The sequence below is a fragment of the Pongo pygmaeus genome, chromosome 5, assembly GCF_028885625.2.
Source record: "Pongo pygmaeus isolate AG05252 chromosome 5, NHGRI_mPonPyg2-v2.0_pri, whole genome shotgun sequence".
NCBI lineage: Eukaryota > Metazoa > Chordata > Mammalia > Primates > Hominidae > Pongo > Pongo pygmaeus.
Genome location: NC_072378.2, coordinates 28660486 through 28672679, shown reverse-complemented (window position 1 = coordinate 28672679; position 12194 = coordinate 28660486). Strand labels below are relative to the sequence as shown.

Genomic DNA, 12194 nt, shown 5'->3' with positions numbered 1-12194 from the left:
TCTCACCCTCATAATTCAACTCTTCTCGTCATCCCTAGAGGTGTTGTTTCACTCACACTTTATAAATTTTTCTTTTCTTTTCTTTTTGATTTTGATACAGGGTCTCACTCCATCACCCAGGCTGGAGTGCAGTGGTGTGATCATAGCTCCCTGCAGCCTCCAGCTCCCAAGGTCAAGTGATCCTCCTGCCTCAGCCTCTGGAATAGCTGTGAGTACAGGCGCAGGACAACACACCAGCTAAAGACCCTTAAGATGAAATGCTGAGTGCATCGCTCTCAGGTTTTCTTCTGACTGTGACTTTCCTCAATCAAATCTAACCTTTAATATTCCGGCTGAGTAAACAACAACTATGAAGCATTTTAGGTAAGAAAAAGCTGAATTTCAGTAACTTTGCGTCGTCTCTGAAAGAAATCGAAAGAATGAAAAACCAGAATTTGATTCCTTGCCAAGCATAACAGAAGAAGGAGATCCTGACAACTCAGCGTTTTAAAGCCACAATGGAAACTTCTTGTGGCAGTTATCTGACACTTTTCTAATATTTGTTTTCCATTTCAAGTCCTGTACAGTATACTAAAGAATCTGTATCCCCTCATTAGTACCGAGTATCTTCTACTCAGAGCAGCTGCAGGCGCTCCATGATACTAACCACTACTACCAGCATGCTCACGGAGCCAGTCTCAGAAAATGAAAGTTACCACCTGAAAATTATTACAAAACGGTCTTTCAGGAGGGGGGTGTAGCTCAGTGGTAGAGCACATGCTTTGCATGTGTGAGGCCTCAGGTTCGATCCCCGGCACCTCCAAATGATGGTTTCGCTCTGGCAGTGCTCAAACGTAATTCTCAAGCAACATAGCCTTCTGCCTCCTCACCTTTTTCTATCCTATTTCTGCACGTATAGAGAGTAAAAACGTAAACCAATGCATTGCCTTCACTTATCTCCCATCTCTATACCGTAAGCCTCGACATCACCTAAGGCGATTGCGACGGCAGAAGGAAGAGGAGAAAGAAGAATGAGGTCCCAACAGGGTCTCTTGAAAGTAAACAAAAGCGTGCACATCAACAGGCGGCTCACTTTGGCTTCGATTTTGCACTATGATTAAAGAGAAGGAAAGGCTGAGAAGAAGAAAGGCAGAAAAGCGCCCCCCGGGCATTTCGTTTTGGTCGTTGTTTTTGTTTTCTGAGCCAAATCCAGAGTCAAAGCATCTGTCCACTGATTTCTCTCCCTGTCGACCTGCGTAGAGAGTACAGCCACAAGTGCGATCCAAAGCTGAGAAAATGTGGCTCTCCAGCCTCTTGAGACGGGAGTGGCAGGACGCTGGACAACCGAAAGAAGACTGCCGGGGAATTAGAGGTCTTCAACACGGAAGGAGCGAAATCAATAAGGATCAACACATTCCCTACTGATATTCCATACGATTGATTCATTTTCCTGTATTGCCTCAATCACTCCATTCTCCTCGTTAAAATAAAACATTGGGGTCCGGGCTCGGTGGCTCACGCCTGTAATCCCAGCACTTTGTAAGGCCGAGGCGGGGCGATCACCTGAGGTCGGGAGTTCGAGACCAGCCTGACTAACATGGAGAAACTCCGTCTCTACTAAAAATACAAAATTAGCCAGGCGTGGTGACGCTCGCCTGTAATCCCAACTGCTCAAGAGGCTGAGTCAGCAGACTCGTTTGAACCCGGCAGGCGAAGATTGCAGTGAGCCTGCAGCAGGACGAGTCGCAGACAAAACTCCTCAGACACCAGATTAAAGAAGGAAGAGGTTTTTTTATTCGGCCGGGAGCGTCAGCAGACTCGTGTCTTAAGAGCCGAGCTCCCCGAAAAATAAACTCCTAGCCCTTTTAAGGGCTTACAACTCTAAGGGGTCTACGTGAAAGAGTCATAATAGATCAAGTAAGCGTGAGGAACGTGACTGGGGGCTACATACATCAGCTAACAGAACAAAAAGTTTTACAGTACTTTCTTATACAATGTCTGGAATTTACAGATAACACCAGTAGTTTTGGTCAGGGGTTAATATTATTATTATTATTTTAGCCACCGGGGCCAGGTGGTGGTGCCAAGATCGTCTAGCTATTTATCTTACTTCTGTTTCTTTCCAACTTTTTGCTTTCTCACTTTTCTCCTGTTTTATAAACTAGGGAAAAGGGGAGGTTGGGGAGAAACTGAGAAGGACAACAGGAAAAGTGGTGGCCTCATACCATAAGCCGAGATCTCGCCATTGCACTCCAACCTGGGCAGCAAGAGAGAACCTCCGTCTCAAAATAAAATAAAATATAACATAACATAAAACATTGCCTGGAAACCTCTGTTAACAGCAAACAGAGGCCCCATATGAAAAAGTAGAGAAAGCTTTTCTGCCACAATGGAAAATAGATGCAAAGTAAAGATGAGTAAATTGCAGGTGTGTTGGCACTTCTGATTAAAAAAAAAAAATTATTTTTTCTTTCTCTGTCAATCCTGTCACATCTGCTTTGTATGACGAGGGAACTCCAGGAAATCCTGTCTACTGATGACACCTTTTAGGGGTTTCCAATGCTGCATGTTTCAAAACTGCTGTCCTCTGTGTATATGTTTGCCGTTGAATCAAAAGTGTCTTTGAGAGGCAACAGAGTACTATGTTTGTCATCAGTCCACCAGTCTAACACTCTATCAGGCTAGGCTGTCCTTACTTCTTGATTCTTTTGTTCAGTGAAAATATCCATAACGAGCATACAGGAGGGATATTGTCTAGTGAAACCTGCTTAGCTGAAGACTGGCCGTCTGCCCCAGGGACAAACCACATGTTTGTTATAAGACACATTTTTTTTGTTTGAAGGAAGGTAATGCAGACATTTTCTTTTCGTTTCATACTTCTTTTCCCTTCTATCCACTGGTTCTCTCTAGGCACTTTAAGCAAATAGTGGCATGTTAGTCACAGTGGACACTGCACAAGAGAGTAAGGGGTGAGGGATTAGGGTGCTACAAGCGGAATGCCAAATTCCAGGCCCAACCTCAGATCTATTGAATCAGAATTGCTGAGGGTGAGGGTGGGGTCCAGCCTCCTGTGTTTGAATAAGCCCTCAAGTGACTCTGATGCTAAATTTTTTTTTTTTTTTTTTGAGACGGAGTCTCGCCCTCCCGCCCAGGCTGGAATGCAGTGGTGCAATCTCGGCTCACTGCAATCTCCGCTTCCCAGGTTCAAGCGATTCTCCTGCCCCAGCCTCCCAAGTAGCTGGGACTACAGGCGCGCGCCACTATGCTCAGCTAATTTTTGTATTTTTAGTAGAGACGGGGTTTCACTATGTTGGTCAGGCTTGTCTCGAACTCTTGACCTCGTGATCCGCCCGCCTCGGCCTCCCAAAGTGCCAGGATTACAGGTGTGAGCCACCGCGCCCAGCCGCTGATGCTAAAGTTTGAGAAGCACTGTTCTAGAGGTTTAAGAAGGGGGTCCAGGGCCAGAGGCCTGCTGAGGACGAAGAGTTGTTCCCGGGGTTCCCTGCCTATTCTCAATCAAAAACTCAAACCACCTAGGAAAGCCAGTGAGGTTTGTATTTGCCTTACATCAGGGGTGGGGATGGATTTATTATCTCTTTGACACCGTCAACATTTTAGATGATTTTGGTGGTCACACACAAGAGACTCTGATTTTCCTGTAGAAGAACTTACCAGAGTTCTTTTCAGCCAGGAGACTCTTTTGAGCCAATTTTATTTCTTTCCTTTCTTATCATTCTACCCTCCCTTCTCTTTCTTTCTCTCTTTTTCCTTTCTTTCTTTTTCTTTTCTTTTCTTTCTTTCTTTCTTTCTTTCTCTTTCTTTCTTTCTTTCTCTTTCTTCTTTCTCTTTCTTTCTCTTTCTTTCTTTCTCTTTCTCCTTTTCTTTCCTTTTCTCTCATTTCTTTCTTTTCTTTTCTTACTTTCTTTTTTTTTTTTTTTGAGACAGGGTCTCACTCTATCACCCAGGCTGGAGTGTAGTGGCCTGATCTTGGCTCACTGCAACCTCTGCCTCCTAGGTTTAGGTGATTCTCCTGACTCAGCCTCCCAAGTAGCTGGGATTTCAGGCGCACATCACCATGCCCAGCTAATTTTTAGTAGAGGTGGGGTTTCAGCATGTTGACCAGGCTGGTCTTGAATTCCTGACCTCAGGTGATCTGCCCTCCTTGGCCTCCCAAAGTGCTGGGATTACAGGCATGAGCCACTGCACCTGGCCACCAATTCTGTCATTTCTTTGTCACATAAAAAGTAAAAACATGACCCAATTCATTGTCTTTAGTGCTCTCTTATTTCTATTTCTATTTGGTCAGCCTCTGTACCAGCCAAAGCAACTGACATAGCAGGAGAGGAAAGGAGGAAAAAAGAACCAGCTTTTACAAGATCTCTGGATCATGTTTCACTGTCAACTGTAAAATTATTTGTCTAGCCCTAGATTGGAAATATTATCTTCCATATTTTGTCCTCAAAGTTTTATAGTTTTACATTTTATATTCATATCTGCAATCCATTTTAAGTTCACTTTCGTGAAGGCATGAGACTTACTCTTCTTTCATGGTATTACTACTTAGGCAACTTTGTCAAAAACCAGTTGAGAATATTTGTCTGGGTTTATTTTTCCATTCTCTCTATTAACCACGTGCCTATCTCCTTGCCAATACTATACAGTCTTAATTACTGTAGTAATAATACAATAGTACAAGAATACAACAATGTAATGAAATAGTCTTGAAATCAGGTAGACTGTTCCTCCTAGATTTTAAATAATTATTCTAATTCCCTTGACTTTGTGGGAGAAACCTAGTGGGAGGTAGTTGGATCACGGGGGTGGCTTCCCCCATGCTGTTCTGGTGATAGTGGGTGAGTTCTCATGAGATCTGATGGTTTCATAAGTGTTTGGCAAGTTCCTCTTTTGCTCATACTTCTTCTGCTGTCATGTAAAGAAGGTCCTTGCTTCCCGTTTCCCTTCCGCCATGATTGTAAGTTTCCTGAAGCCTCCTCAGCTATGTGACTCAATTAAACCTATTTCCTTTATCAATTACCCAGACACAGTGGCTCATGCCGGTAATCCCAGCACTTTGGGAGGCAGAGGCGGGTGGATCATGAGTTCAGGAGTTCCAGACCAGCCTGACCAATACGGTGAAACCCCGTCTCTACTAAAAATACAAAAATTAGCAGGGCGTGGTGGCCTGCGCCTGTAGTCCCAGCCACTTGCGAGACTGAGGCAGAAGAATTGCTTGAACCCAGGAGGCGGAGGTTGAAATGAGCCGAGAGGAGGTCACTGCACTCCAGCCTCGGTGACAGAGCAAGACTCCACCTTAAAAAAAAAAAAAAATTACCCAGTCTCAGGTAGTGTCTTCATAGCAGTGTGAAAACGGACTAATACACATTCTGTCTTTTACCGTGATGTACAGTGTTAGCTGTTCTCTATTCCTATTTTCCTGAGACTTTTTGTCACGAGTAGCTATTGAAGTTTGACAAATGCTTTTTCTACTGTGATATGATCATGTGATTTTGTTTTTTAGCCTGTTAATATGGTGGATTGCAGTGATTGTTTCTAAATTTACCTAGTCTTACGTCTCTGGAATAAACCCCACTTGGTCATGCTGTATAATGCTTCTTATATATTTCTGAATTCTATTTGATAATATTTTGGTAAGTATTTATGCACCAATACTCATGGTTTTGTACTGTATTTACCTGGTTTTGGCATCAGGATACTATTACCTTCATAGATAAATAGAAAGTTTTTTGTCCTCTTCTGTTTTTTCAGAATAGATTGTGTAGACCTTGTTTTAATTCTTTAAGCTTTTTTTTTTTTTTTTTTTTTTTGAGACAGTCGCTCTCTGTTGCCCAGGCTGGAGTGTCACTGCAAGCTCTGCCTCCCGGTTTCATGCCATTCTCCTGCCTCAGCTTCCCGAGTAGTTGGGACTACAGGCTCCCTGCCATCACGTCCAGCTAATTTTTTGTATTTTCAGTAGAGACGGGGTTTCACCGTGTTAGCCAGGATGGTCTTGATCTTCTGACATGATTCGCCCACCTCGGCCTCCCAAAGTTCTGGGATTACAGGCATGAGCCACCGCGCCTGGCCTCCTTAAGAACTTCTTAGAATTCTTCAGTGAACTTTTCTTGGATTCGAAGATTCCTGATTTTTTTTTTTTTTTTTTTTTAAACGAAGTCTCGTCCTCCAGGCTGGAGTGTAATGGTGTGATCTTGGCTCACTGCAACCTCTGCCTCCCAGGTTCAAACGATTCTCCTGCCTCAGCCTCCCAAGTAGCTGAGATTACAGGCGCCTGCCACCACATCCAGCTAATTTTTGTATCTTTAGTAGAGACGGGGTTTCAGCATGTTAGCCAGGCTGGTCTCGAACTTCTGACCTCAGGTGATCAGCTCGCCTCTGCCTCCCAAAGTGCTGGGATTACAGCCGTGAGCCACCACGCCCAGCCAGATTCCTGATTTTTTTTTAATTATGTTACAAATTTAATTCCCTTAATAGTTACAGGGTTATAAAAAATGTATTGCATATTGAGTTAGTTGTGTTAATTTGTGTTTTTCAAGGAATTAGTCTATCTCATCTAAATTGTCAAGTTTGTGTGTAAAGAGTTATTCATAGTAAGGCAGAAATTTAAAAATAAATATGCATTCATTCACTCCAAGAAAAGCAACAGAAAAGGGTTAAAAGGAAAGGAAACAAGTTTTCCTCTGCCTAGCAGCTCACTTCAAGGACAGTTACAAGATAACACTTTCCAAAAAGCCAAGGCCAAAGGAATGGGTTCCAGACACGCCCTTCCCCCACCCCACCCAAGAGCAAGGTTGAAGGGAAAAAAAAGAAAGGCAAATTCCTGTACTGTTACTCCTTTCCCTGGCTTCTTAAGCATAACTGTTTTACAAATGTCTGTATTTAGTCAGTTCTTGTTTTTCTTTTGACGAAGCTGCAAGGCCACAGGTTAAGCACTGTATGATTAACTGCCTTTGTTTGGCTTATAAAAACTCCTGCTCTGTCTTTGTTCAATGGTCAGCATTTTTTGTTTGTTTGTTTTGTTTTGAGACAGAGTCTTGCTCTGTGGGCTAGGCTGGAGTGCAGTGGCACGATCTTGGCTCACTGTCACCTCCGCCTCCCGGGCTCAAGCAATTCTGCCTCAGCCTCCCGAGTAGCTGGGATTACAAGCGTGTGCTACCACACCTGGCTAATTTTTGTATTTTCAGTAGAGACGGGGTTTCACCATGTTGGCCAGGCTGTTCTCGAACTCCTGACCTCAGGTAATCTGCCCACCTTGGCCTCCCAAAGTGCTGGGATTACAGGCGTGAGCCACCAGGCCCGGCCAGTGCTCAATTTTTTGGATGTGAATCCACTGAGTGGCTGCGTACCTTAAAATAAATATCCTCCTGTTCTCCCATATCAGTCTCTCCGTTCCTCAGTTTACCACAACAATAGTATTCCCTTATCCTAATATTATTTTTATATATTAGGATATATCATACTACATATGATATATAAAATATTATATTAATAATGTGTTATGTTAATATTATATAATAAATAATTATAAAATATATTTATATTATTATTTAATAAGTTATATATTATTATTTACTTATATTATTGGGATATAATATATCCTTATATATTATTAGGATATACTATATATATTATATATATATATATTCCGAATAATCTTGAGGATGCTTTTCCTCCTTCATTTTTTAAACCTAGCCTGCCTCTTCCCTTTCCCCACCAGCTGCTTCTCGGCTCCTCTCCACCTTCTCTCTCGTTTATTTCTAAATGAAGTTTTCACAAAAGTGCAGGGAAATCCTAGTCTCATTTATGCACATTTTAAGCACTATGTTGAGATTCATATGCAGTTGCTATTTTAATTTCCACATCACTTTCCTTTTTTTTTTTTCCTTCTCTACATGCTCGACTTTAAACATTTCTGCAGCATAGGCTGAGGCTGGGGCCAGTTGGGGAGAGATGCGAGGCCGGATAAACCTAGAGTAGAGAAATGTTTCCTGAGGTGCCTGGGAACGCTCCGACCTTACAAGGGGGAGAAAAAGTTCTGCGACGGAGTTTCGCTCTTGTTGCCCAGGCTGGAGTGAAATGGTGCTATCTCGGCCCATTGCACCCTCCACCTCCCGGTTCAAGCGATTCTCCTGCCTCAGCCTCCCGAGTGGCTGGGATTACAGGCACCCGCCACCATGCATGGCTAATTATTTTTTAAATGCTGGGATTACAGGTGTGAGCCACAGCGCCCGGCAAAATTTTTTAAAGGAAATCATCCAAAAACATATCCTTTTGATGTCAGCAGAGTCTACAGTGATATCCTCTTTTTATTTCTGATATTGGTAATTTGTGTCAGCTCTCTTCCTAAAATTTCTCAGTCTTTCTGGAGGTCTTCTTTTATTGATCTTCTAAAGGAACTAGCTTTTTGTTTGTTTTTCTTTTTTGGTTTGTGTTCCATTTCATTGAATTTTGTTCTTATTTTTATTGTTATCTTTTGTCTATTTGCTTTGGGTTTATTTTGCTTTTTTCCCCACCACGGTTCTTCAAATAAAAGTTTAGATGACTGACTTGAGACTTTTTTTTTTTTTCTAATGTATGCAGTTAGTGGTATACATTTCTCTCTCAGTGTTTCATTTAGGTTGTCTTGAAATTTTTGATATATTGTACTTTCATTTTTATTCAGGTTAATTTATTTTTTGATATCTACTAAGGCTTTCTCTTTGTCCTGTGTACTATTTAGTAGTGTGTTGTTCATTTTCCAAGTGTTTGGATATTTTTCTGTTGTCTTTCTGTGATTGACTTTTAGTTTGATTTCATTGTGGTCAGGGATAATACTGTGTGAGTTAATCTTTTAAATTTGAGGTTTGTTTTATGGCCCAGGATATGTTTTATCTTGACCTGTGTTCTGTGTGTTCTGCTTTTCTTGTGTGGAGTCTTCTTTAAATGTTGACTGAATTCTGTTAGCTGAAGATGATTTTGAGTTCTTCAATATCCTTGCTGATTTTCTGTTTAGTTGTTCTATCAATTATTATGAGAGAAGTGTTGAAGTCTCTAATGTAATTGTGGATTTGTCTATTTTTTTTTAAATTCTTTTTTTCTTTACATATTTTCAACTGCATTTGGTTTATACATATTTAGGATTGTTATGCCTTCTTGGTGGATTTTTAAAATTTTTCTTTGTTCTAAACCTTATATTAGGCCAGACGTGGTAGCTCACGCTTGTTATCCCAGCACTGTGGGATGCCGAGGTGGGTAGATCACCTGAGGTCAGGAGTTCGAGACCAGCCTGGCCAACATGGTGAAACCCCATCTCTAATAAAAACACAAAAATTAGCCAGTCACGGTGGTTACATGCCTGTAATTCCAGCTACTCGGGAGGCTGAGACAAGAGAACCACTGGAACCCTGGAGGCAGAGGTTGCAGTGAGTAGAGATCGCACCATTGCACTCCAGTCTGAGTGACAAGAGTGAAACTCCATCTCAAAAAAAAAAAGATAAATAAATAAATAAAGCTCATATTATATTAATATACTCACTTTTGCTTCCTTTTAGTTAACATTTGAATGTTATATATTTTTATACTCTTAATTTCAACCTGTCTGTATAATTATATTTGAAATAAGTTTCTTGTAGATAGCATGTAGTTGGATTATATTTTCTAATCTACTCTGTTAATCTCTGTCTTTTAATTGGTACCTTTAGACCATTTACATTTAATGTAATTATTGATATGTTAGGGCTTAAATCTAGCAGTTTGTTTTCTATTTGTACCCTGTTACTGCCATGTTCTGGGGATATGTATGTATGTATTTATTTATTTATTAAAGCTTTCTTTGTGGACTACTTGTATACTTTTTAGAATTTCATTGTCATTTATCTGTAACATTTTTGTGTGTGTGTGTGGTTTTGTTTTTTTGTTTTTTTTTTTTCTCCTGCCTCAGCCTCCCAAGTAGCTGGGATTACAGGCATGTGCCACCATGCTCAGCTAATTTTTGTAGTTTTAGTAGAGACGGGGTTTCGCCATGTTGGCCAGGCTGGTCTCGAATTCCTGACCACAGGTAATCCCCCTCAGCCTCCCAAAGTGCTGGCATTACAGGTGTGAGCCACCATGCCCAGCCTATCTGTAGTGTTTTTAAATGATCTCTTTATATAACTCTTTTAGTGATTTGTCTGAGTATTACATGATATTTATTTAATTTATCACTGTGTACTGGTATCATTATTTTATCAGTTAAAGTGACATGTGTCATCTTTATCTCCCCTTTTGTCAATTTGCCTCTCCCACTTGTAATATAATTGTCTTAAATTATTTCTTCTACATACATTTAGAACCACATTGGACCATGCTATACTTTTTTTTTTTTTTTTTTTGAGACAGTGACTCACTCTGTTGCCCAGCCCTGGGTGTAGTGGTGTGATCTTGGCTCGCTGCAACCTCCGTTTCCCTGGTTCAAGTGATTCTCTCGCCTCAGCCTCTCAAGTAGCTGGGACTATAAGTGTGTGCCACCATGCCCAGCTAATTTTTTGTATTTTTAGTAGAGACGGGGTTTCACCATGTTAGTCAGGCTGGTCTTGATCTCCTCACCTCATGATCTGCCCACCTTGGCCTCCCAAAGTGGTAGGATTACAGGCCTGAGCCACCGTGCCCGGTCATGTTACACTTTTTGCTTCAACTGTTAAACACAATTTAGAAAGCTCAAGAGGAAAAAGAAAATGTATTGTTTTACCCTTTTTTTTTTTTTTTTTTTTCGCTTTGTTCTTTCTTCTTTCCTGATGTCATTTATTTCTTCTTTTATCATTTCTTTCTATCTGGAGAAATTTAACTATTTTTTAAAGGATAATTCTGCTAGCAGCTAATTATCTTAGTTTTCTTTGCTCTGAAAATGTCTTGATTTCTTCTTCAGTTCTAAACGATATTTTCTCTGGATATAGAATTCAGAATTAACAATTCTTTTCTTTCGGTCCTTGAAAACTGTTGTGCTACTCTTTCTGACTTCTATGATTTCTGATAAGATACCCACTGTTATGCAAATTGGTTTTCTCTATGGGTAAGGTGTTTTGTCTCTTTTGTTGCTTTCAATATCTCTTTCTCTGTTTTTAGAGTTTAGAAATTTTGATTGATTTTGTTTTAAGTCAACCATTGAAGGAGATGCTTCTCTAAAAAATACATAAAAATGCAAATCTCCAGGTCAACAGTCTCTAAAATAGTTTAGATTTCTGTATTCTGGTGTTTGGAAAACAACTTCACTAAGGCAATCCCTTAGGGCTGGTAATTTCATGATGTAAATCATTCCGGATTTGTAAAGCATAAAGTAGCAAAGTTTTAGTCACTGTACAAACAAGTATCTGAACTTCTTCCTGTGCTTAATTGGTATAAACTATCTAGGGCGGCAGTTCCCCACCTTTTTGGCACCAGAGACCGTTTCATGAAAGACAGTTTTTTCCATGGATGAGGGAGCAGGGGTTGGGGGGGATGATTTTGGGATGATTCAGGCACATTAGATTTATTGTGCACTTTATTTATATTGTTATTACATTGTAATATATAATGAAATAAATATCCAACTTACCATAATGTAGAATCACTGCAAGCCTTGAGTTTGTTTTCCTGCAACTAGACAGTCCCATCTGGCAGTGATGGAAAACAGTGACGGATTATCAAGCATTAGATTCTCATAAGGAGCCCACGATCTAGATCCCTTTCATGCGCAGTTCACAATAGGGTTTAGACTTCTATGAGAATCTGACGCCTCCGCTTATCTGGGAGGAAGAGGAGCTCAGGCGGTCGCAGGAGCAATGGGGAGTTGCTGAATAAGTACAGATGAAGCTTCGCTGGCTCTCCTGCAGCGTTGCCTGGTACCCGGTTCGTTTACTGGAGGTTGGGGACTCCTGATCTAGAGTAAAACAGATAATCAATCCGCCTGAACAGGGACTTGAACCCTGGACCCTCAGATTAAAAGTCTGATGCTCTACCGACTGAGCTATCCAGGCCCTCATTTGTCCTACCCCATGGAGTATGTAATCTAGATTTCTCCATTTGTTCCGTTCGTTTTATGTTTCATGTTGCAGTTTGTAAATCACGTTACTTGAATTATCCTCATTTCGAAGACCCTGCTTAAGAGAGACATTATAATCTCTAGGAATATTTTCCTTTTCTCTTTTTAAACATCTCCTTTCTGTAGACTTTCGTAACCTGAGATGGGGCGTCTTCTACACAAAGCA

At 40.9% G+C, this 12194-nt stretch overlaps 2 non-coding genes across 2 annotated transcripts; one reads left to right on the top strand and one right to left on the bottom strand.

The window, feature by feature from the left end:
* The first annotated feature begins 730 nt into the window (after positions 1 to 730).
* Positions 731 to 802, top strand: TRNAA-UGC (transfer RNA alanine (anticodon UGC)). Its single transcript has one exon. It is a non-coding gene; the product is annotated as a tRNA-Ala (tRNA).
* An 11088-nt stretch (positions 803 to 11890) lies between these two features.
* Positions 11891 to 11963, bottom strand: TRNAK-UUU (transfer RNA lysine (anticodon UUU)). Its single transcript has one exon. It is a non-coding gene; the product is annotated as a tRNA-Lys (tRNA).
* Between the last annotated feature and the right edge of the window lie 231 nt (positions 11964 to 12194).